This window comes from Mytilus californianus, unplaced genomic scaffold (assembly GCF_021869535.1).
Source record: "Mytilus californianus isolate M0D057914Y unplaced genomic scaffold, xbMytCali1.0.p SCAF_11, whole genome shotgun sequence".
NCBI lineage: Eukaryota > Metazoa > Mollusca > Bivalvia > Mytilida > Mytilidae > Mytilus > Mytilus californianus.
In genome coordinates, this window is record NW_026262593.1 from 10,021,238 (window position 1) to 10,030,667 (window position 9,430).

At 33.0% G+C, this 9,430-nt stretch overlaps 1 long non-coding RNA gene across 1 annotated transcript; it reads left to right on the plus strand.

The window, feature by feature from the left end:
• Positions 1-2,894: 2,894 nt before the first annotated feature.
• Positions 2,895-8,499, plus strand: LOC127719522 (uncharacterized). The gene is made up of 2 exons (XR_007990348.1): positions 2,895-5,411; positions 6,854-8,499. It is a non-coding gene; the product is annotated as an uncharacterized LOC127719522 (long non-coding RNA).
• The last annotated feature ends 931 nt before the right edge of the window (positions 8,500-9,430 follow it).

The following is a 9,430-nucleotide window of genomic DNA, read 5'->3' on the forward strand; positions in this document are numbered from 1 at the left end:
GAGTCTTTTTGTGCTCAGATTTATTGTATCATGTCACCTGAGTATAGAAATGAACGAAAAGACACAAATTTTAATTTCCTATAGCTTCAATATGCATTTTTGAATGTAAATATGTGCTACGGCCTAAATTGACCCTAAATTATTTTCAGTCTTACTTGGCCTAAGACCCTTTTAAACTAATATGATATGTTTTTTGTGAGTTTTCTTTCCATTTAAAGTACATTAAATATATATGTAAGGATTATTTATAACCAAAAAGCTTTACAAATTTAAAATTGCTGGAAAATATTACATCTTCATGTAAGGCCCCCCTTCATTGGAAAACCTCCATTTTTAGGCACAGGCTCATACAAATTTGACTTTTTAATAATTATGATAAGTCTGATAAATCAAATGAGTACTCAATTGCTTTTAATACATAATATTTTATATATTAAGGCATTTCAAAAGTATTTTTTTGCAATATTTAAATTTTTTAAGCCCCAAATGTTGATAGTTGAAATTTTTCAATTTTAATGTCTACATTTAACACGCAAAGTTGAATATAGAATTAGTCATATTGTCTATAATATATGTCCTATTGCCATGAAACTTTGTAGGCAGTCTTATAATTTATTAAGCTTTGGTCATACCTGAAGTTTCATTGAGATTGGTCAACTTTTTCTACCCTATTAGGTCCGAGTACACAGTTATCGTCCTTTGATTTTCGTTTCTCTAGTGTTGACAGTGTGTTACTTGCCATTTTTTTTATACCCCTTCCAAATTTATTTCTCCATGTTTTATGACTCAAATAGCAAGTAGGGGGGTGAAATGACACTGTAAAAAAATTTGGGTCATGAATTTTAAAGTAAAGTAGTGATTTGGTCCAGCTGAAAAATGTTAAAAATTAGCACTTCGGAAGCTGTCAAAAGATTTGAAGACCCCCTTAACATAAAATTGTCCATATTTTGAGTTAGAGCCGATGAAGTTTTCTATAATTTTGATATAATTTGTCCCAAAAGTAGTACAACACACTGTAAAAATATTATTGAGAAAGCGCAGGTGGGATTTTTTTAATTTTCATTTATTGTCTAAAAAATGCACTACGAAATAACTGTGTACTCGGACCTAAGAGGTGAAATCAGGAAATATAGAATCTGTACTTTGGCAACTTCCCTGAATGATTTGATGGTGTCAATTTGTCAAATAGCATAAAACTAAAGGATTTAAACTTTTATTTGATAGAATTTCTGCAAAAATGACCAATTTGGGCATATTATGGTCAAAATAAGCATTTCATAGCTTTTTCAATTTTGATGCATAAGTGGCATTCTGACTTTCTATCTGACAGGTTTTTATGTGTCAATATTTGTGTTTCTATGCTTCAATCCAGTTGTATTACTCATTTGTGAACTCTGAATCTACAGAAAAGAAGATTATCTCAGACAATATGTACAAAATGTGTTGTATATATGACCCTCGTCTAACACCCTGTTTGGATCAAGTTAAATGTGAGGAGCTTGGAACATAAAAGTTGAAGTCCATAATAAAGACCTCACTAAATTTGTATAAAAAGCACTTAACAATGTCTTTTGTACCTGTTTCATGTCACATAATAGCTTTCTTTTCTTCTGTAGGATAGCAAGTGGTTCAAATATAAGCTTGTTGCGACTAAAATTGCATGCATGTTTTTCACTAAAAAGTGAAAAATCTTTGTATCAGACCATACTGTCAGCAAAAAAAGTTGAATGCAAGAGTCTTTTTGTGCTCAGATTTATTGTATCATGTCACCTGAGTATAGAAATGAACGAAAAGACACAAATTTTAATTTCCTATAGCTTCAATATGCATTTTTGAATGTAAATATGTGCTACGGCCTAAATTGACCCTAAATTATTTTCAGTCTTACTTGGCCTAAGACCCTTTTAAACTAATATGATATGTTTTTTGTGAGTTTTCTTTCCATTTAAAGTACATTAAATATATATGTAAGGATTATTTATAACCAAAAAGCTTTACAAATTTAAAATTGCTGGAAAATATTACATCTTCATGTAAGGCCCCCCTTCATTGGAAAACCTCCATTTTTAGGCACAGGCTCATACAAATTTGACTTTTTAATAATTATGATAAGTCTGATAAATCAAATGAGTACTCAATTGCTTTTAATACATAATATTTTATATATTAAGGCATTTCAAAAGTATTTTTTTGCAATATTTAAATTTTTTAAGCCCCAAATGTTGATAGTTGAAATTTTTCAATTTTAATGTCTACATTTAACACGCAAAGTTGAATATAGAATTAGTCATATTGTCTATAATATATGTCCTATTGCCATGAAACTTTGTAGACAGTCTTATAATTTATTAAGCTTTGGTCATACCTGAAGTTTCATTGAGATTGGTCAACTTTTTCTACCCTATTAGGTCCGAGTACACAGTTATCGTCCTTTGATTTTCGTTTCTCTAGTGTTGACAGTGTGTTACTTGCCATTTTTTTTATACCCCTTCCAAATTTATTTCTCCATGTTTTATGACTCAAATAGCAAGTAGGGGGGTGAAATGACACTGTAAAACAATTTGGGTCATGAATTTTAAAGTAAAGTAGTGATTTGGTCCAGCTGAAAAATGTTAAAAATTAGCACTTCGGAAGCTGTCAAAAGATTTGAAGACCCCCTTAACATAAAATTGTCCATATTTTGAGTTAGAGCCGATGAAGTTTTCTATAATTTTGATATAATTTGTCCCAAAAGTAGTACAACACACTGTAAAAATATTATTGAGAAAGCGCAGGTGGGATTTTTTTAATTTTCATTTATTGTCTAAAAGAAATGCACTACGAAATAACTGTGTACTCGGACCATTACATTTTCCTCAAATCACGAAAATGGTACCAACAAAAAAATATGAATCCACAGTATGTATTACAGTCTAAAATGTACAAGCATTTTTTGAAAATTATCTAGAATCGAAGTGTTATGGACTGTAACTTGTAGTTAAAGACTGTATCAATGATATGTCATCATGTCAGCCCAAGGGTGATGACCACTGAGCTGGTATTACCCTCGGGAACGAAATGTATACCATTGCCACCAAACCAATGACTGTAATACCCATCACAGATACAAATCAGACTATTCAACACGCCAAATGCGTTAATAGAAGGTAAGTCAAATGTACATTCATTTAAGACACAAAATTAATACACGCACTTGACTACACACAGGAGGAAAAACCCTAGCATTACTGGAAATATTGCTGAGGATGTTTTAAAAAAGGAAATGATACAACCAGTGATTATGAATAATGACATGTTCAAAATACAGATTACCGTATGTATTTTTTATGCATGACAAATTTACGTCTACTGAGGCCCACACCAATGTGTACTTTTTAATTCTTTCCAGGATATACACTTTCATAAACTCTAATCCAACAAAAATGGAGGATAACTTAACTGCTTGACAACAAGATATAGAAAAGCAATCATATGAATGAGTTCACCATAATTCCTCGCTTAACTGCAATATTTATCCACGTTTATGTAATCCGATGGAAAAGACGGCACTAGCACCAGTTGGAACATTCACAACTACCTGTATCTGTATGTCATTAATTGGAATTTTATCATTTTGTTTACGTCTCCACATTGTATTTGAAATCAATTTCGGTGTTTGATGTGGTCTGTTTTACTATCAGACATTTTTGGGGATTCATGCAGTTTTGTTCGAGCGTCACTGATGAGTATTTTGAAAACGAAACGCGCGTCTTGTGTACAAAATTTTAATCCTAGGATCTTTGATGAGTTTATTGTTGAGTAGTTTTTCAGACATTTCAGTATGATGTGTTTGTGTACCGGTACAAAACAACTGATGAATAATCTGAACATCGACTGAGTGGATCTTAACTATATTTCTAAGATTTTTCGTGAGATATAATAATGCATTGACAAACAATAGCTCTTTAAAGTTAACCCCTGAACAAAAAGTTTTATAATCCAGGTAACACCTTACTGCGCATGTCCATATGTAACATCGTATACCTCGGGCTACAATAGAATGCCATTTAATTCAGCTCTCTTTGAGTGAAGATGTCTTTTCAAATTATTAAAAGGTTAGTATTCTATAATTTAGTGAGCATGTCTAACGCCCAACTCAAGGACATTCCAGTTGGTCCTGCTATACCGACACGAGAGAGCGGTGCACTTGATTCAGATGACCATAGAGTCGTTGAAGAGAACGAAAGTTATACCGCAGTGGAGGTAGAAAATAACAAGGTAGTTGAGTCATTGGACTCTTCTCATAAAGCGAGGAAAAATATTTCTTCTCGTCCAGATGATTTTATGTCGTTAGTCGACGGTACGGAAGAAGATGTTAGACAGAGCTGGTCTGACAAAGAGGATACTAGTACACAAAAACGGAAACGGGACGATTCCGTAGCTCTCAAGAAAGGTAAAATTAAACGCAAGAAAGCTGTTAATCAGTATACTTCTAGCAGTGCTGATGATAATGCAAGTAGTAGTGAATCTTCAAGTAGCTCTGAATCAGAGAGTTCAGAAGACAATGAAGTATTTGACTCCGAACCTTCTTTGTCTAAAGATAAAAAGAAAAAGTTCCATCTCATGTCACTAAGTATAAAGAGAAGTATGTTCTAAGAGGTATAAGTAAAAATACAAGACAAGATATGTCTTTGAATTGGCCTATTCCTTCTTCTAAAGGATTAAAGGCTCTGGAAACAGATAGATTATTTAGGAAAAAATATTTTCAAGGTAGAAAGTGGAATGCTAGACTAGAGAGGAGTAAAATTAATACTCAGCTACGCATACTTGATGTTATGGGTCCTCTGTTGCTTTTATGGTCTGAAGCACATCGAATTAAGAAAGGAAATCAAAGTATGGATCCTGCTGATGTTATTCAACTAACACAGAAGGCTATTGTGGTAGCAGGTAATGCTAACTATGTCTATAATACTGACAAAAGAAAAACAATGTTAGTTAAAACAATGCCAGATAGTCTAGACTTTTTAACTGAGAAGAAAGGCTAGAAAGCTTTGGCAAAATCTAAGGGACAACTTTTTGGTAACAAATTTCTTAAGTCTTTGGCTAAAGAAAACAAAGACAACAAAGAACTAAGAGAAATTTTGTTTTTTTCTAACAAAAAAAAACATGCTGGTAAACCTCACTCTAATGGGAAAAATGATCAGTTTTTTTCAGCAGGGGACCACAAACAATCTGCAGTCTGTGGGCGGCAGACAAGCTCTCCAACTACAAGTTTCAGGGAAGAGACATTGGCAGGGAAAGCAGTCAAAGAACAGACAGGGTAACAGTTATGGTCAGCGCCAGAATCAGAGTCAGAACCAGACTCAGAACCAAACCCAGAATCAACCTCAGAAAAACCAAGGGTTCAAGAAACCTGCAAACCGATAGATCGGGTAGGTCAAGAGAAAACTTCGTCATATACAAAACCTAATACAAATACCAATGAATTACATTACCAATCAAAATTCAATCTCTGTAAGGGGGAGGATAAGTCTTTTCCTACAGAATTGGAACTCAATAACAAAAGATCCTTAGGTTCTTCAGTGTGTAAAAGGAATAAAATTAGATTTCTTATCAACACTGTACCAAAATCAAATACCAAATCAAGCCTTTTTCAATCAAGAGAATCAGGAATTGATAAACAAAGAAATTACGTCGTTTGAACAAGAAAGTCATAACACAGTGTTTCTTGGAAAAGAAATTTGTTCATTAGCACGTTTTTCTGGTACCAAAGCAATCTCAGAGTACCCGCATATACTGACATCTAGTTCAAAGTCTACTTTCAACAAGTTTCCGCATCTAACGACAAACGAGTGTTAAAAACTGTCAAGTCAATCCCATTCAATGAACAGAAACAGCCTTCAGATACCTTTTAGAACGTGTTGCCTTTCAAAATTTTAATTACAAAGTAATATATGATTGAAATAACACTTTATAAATGTCGTCTGTCCGAATCGATTTCTGGATTTTAATCACCAAGAACACTCCAACTTTAACCTTTGAAACTCAAGGATGTATAAGATTAATGACTTTTACACAAAATGTCAAGATATAAACGACTAAACATTTTTTTTGCAAGTATATTATTTTTTTGTTAAGATTGTTTTCTTTTTTTTGTTGGTTTCTGTTTTCATTCATATCTAAACATGCATATCAAGTGTTATATTTAATGAACACTCGGTTTCCAATTTTTTTTATTTCTTGCGTGCGGATAAACCACAAATTTAAATGATCAACAGTAAAAACATTCTATGGGCTAAGTATGCAGACTTTGACAAAACCACGCACATAACGGACATAACGTTTTCCTCAAATCACGAAAATGGTACCAAAGAAAATTAATCCACAGTATGTATTACAGTCTAAAATTTACAACCATTTTTTGAAAATCATCTGGAATCGAAGTGTTATGGACTGTAATTTGTAGTTAAAGACTGTATCAATGATATGTCATGTCAGCCCAAGGGTGATGACCACTGAGCTGGTATCACCCTCGGGAACGAAATGTATACCATTGCCACCAAACCAATGACTGTAAAACTCATCACAGATACCATTCATACTATTTAACACGCCAGATGCGTTAATAGAAGGTAAGTCAAATATACATTCATTTAAGACACAAAATTAATACACGCACTTGACTACACACAGGAGGAAAAACCCTAGCATTACTGGAAATATTGCTGAAGATGTTTTAAAAAGGAAATGATACAACCAGTGATTATGAATAATGACATGTTTAAAATACAGATTACCGTATGTATTTTTTTTTGCATGACAAATTTACGTCTACTGAGGCTCACACCAATGTGTACTTTGTAATTCTTTTCAGGATATCCACTTTCAAAAACCCTAATCCAACAAAAATGGAGGATAACTTATCTGCTTGACAACAAGATATAGAAAAGCAATCATATGAATCAGTTCACCATAATTCCTGGCTTAACTGCAATGTTTATTCACGTTTATGTGATCCGATGGAAAAGACGACACTAGCACCAGTTGGAACATTCACAACTACTTATATCTGCATGTCATCAATTGGATTTTTATCATTTTGTTCACGTCTCCACATTGTATCTGAAATCATGTTTCGGTGTTTGGTGTAGTCTGTTTTACTGTCAGATATTTTTTGGGATTCATGCAGTTTTGTTCGAGCGTCACTGATGAGTCTTTTGAAGACGAAACGCGCGTCTGACGTACAAAATTTTAATCCTGGTATCTTTGATGAGTAGTTTGTTTTAGAGATTTCAGTATGATGTTTATGTGTAGCGGTACATAACAGTAATAAACAGTCTGAACATCGACTGAGTAGATCTTCATTGACTGATAGCGATTTGATTGAACAGTACTGACCTTACTGCAGTGGATAAGTCTGAACATTGACTGAAAGACTAAAATTGACTAAAAGAATTTTTGTTCAGTCTTATTAGATTTGTTAAGATAAACATGACCGTTTCAGATCAAATTGGGATGTGTTCCTTACATAAAAACTGCTCCAACAGAGTTATGAAGAAGAACGACTAAAATCGACGGTACATAAGTACATGTTTTTGCGGTCTTAGATCTTTAGATACCAGTATAGTCGTCTGATTTGTAATTTTACCGATTGTGCCCTGTTCCCGATTGTGACATTTTGACTGAGCGTGGATTCGCATGGCAAGTGGTACATGCATAACAAGTGACGCTTACCTTGTAGCCGCACTCGGTCTCAACTGTAAAATTCTGTCTCCTTAATTTTCTAAGGAGTATACCAATGTGACCACATCTAATTGCTTATTTTATCTACTTTTACAAGGTTTTCTCAATCCAGGAGGATTAATGCTGATAAAATGTTTGAAGAGCGAGTAATAGAAAATAGAAACCAAAGACAGCTTGGAAGTAAAAAACCTGACGCACAAAATGATGTTGAAAATAAGTGAAAAATAAAAATAAATATACATGCAGTATTGCCTTTAAAAGATGAGATCGTTGCAGCAACGATTTAAAGTAAACATTTGTGCGCACCAAAAATAGCCACCGTTCAATAATCTAAAGTGTAAAAAGACAATGTGTACTTATTGAATTGAATTCCCTCCTTCTTTATTTTGTTCTTTAATTTTGTTATACGTTTTAAGGTAATAATTAAAGTAAAATAACTTTAAATGTTAAAAAAATTCTTTACACTTTTTTTTCACGGGAGAAATGAATTCGACAAACAAATGTGTGCCTGTTCCTGGCCTGTAGTTCAGTTGTTGTCGTTGGTTCATGTCTGTCATATTTGTTTTTCGTAAATTGTTTTGTTATAAATTAAGACGTTAGTTTTCTCAATTGAATTGTTTCATATTTTTCATTACGGGGCCTTTTATAGCCGACTATACGGTATGGGTTTTTCTCAATGTTGAAGGCCGTACGGTTGCCTCTAATTGCTTACATCCACTTCATTTTTAACTTTGGTGGATAGCTGTCTCATTGGCAATCATACCACATCTACTTATTTTTATAAAAGGACAAATTTAGACAACCCAGGGGTCAAGAACACAAAACAAAAGTAAAAAAGGTCCTTGACATATGATCAGATATCTTTTGGTTATTTTTGTCGTTGGGATACTGTCTTCTTGACGATTACCCGATATGTCCTTTACCTATATAGTTTTTTTTATTTTGCCTTTGATATTCTACATAATAAAATATCCAACTTTTTGTTGTCTTCTATCCAAATGTAACTTCCGAACAATGAGATAGTTGAATATTAATCAATGACACGTTATTGTTTTTTTTTTACAAAGGCACATATATATTTCATGTATTGTTTTATCATGGCAATATGTAACGCCTAAATTTTGTGTCGTTGTCATGTATCCAACATATCCCTTATTTTATTTTATGTTTGTAACAATCGAAACATTAGTTAGACTTTTAGTTTTTTCTACAATTAAATCATTAGCAACCACACATACGTATGTAAACGACTAGCAGCTGTTCAAAACAATCATGAACATTTCAGTATACCGTCAGATCAATTCTAATCGTAATATTTTATTTTAAAAAGTCTCCAATGTCGACGATACAAGCATGATATATTTTGCTTTTATAGCATACTTGAAAAATCAAGATACCTCATCGATTGAGTTTTCTATATGATTGCACGATTCAAAATTTGTTTCATTCGCAATATTATCTAGTTCAGAGTAAGATAATACTTTATCAAGGTCTTGGCCTCTTCTTTTATAAAAACATCTCTAAACATTTATTATTTTTTCAAATGAAACATAAGGATTTAAACATATAAAGAAGTTTTTAAAAGTAATCATAAAAACCTCTCTGCAAAGAGCTTTTATTTTGGCAATGAAAATGTGTACTTTATGATTATGTCACTCCCCACTCAAAGGCCTCTAACACACTGTAGTTGTGTTACATCATTGTTTTG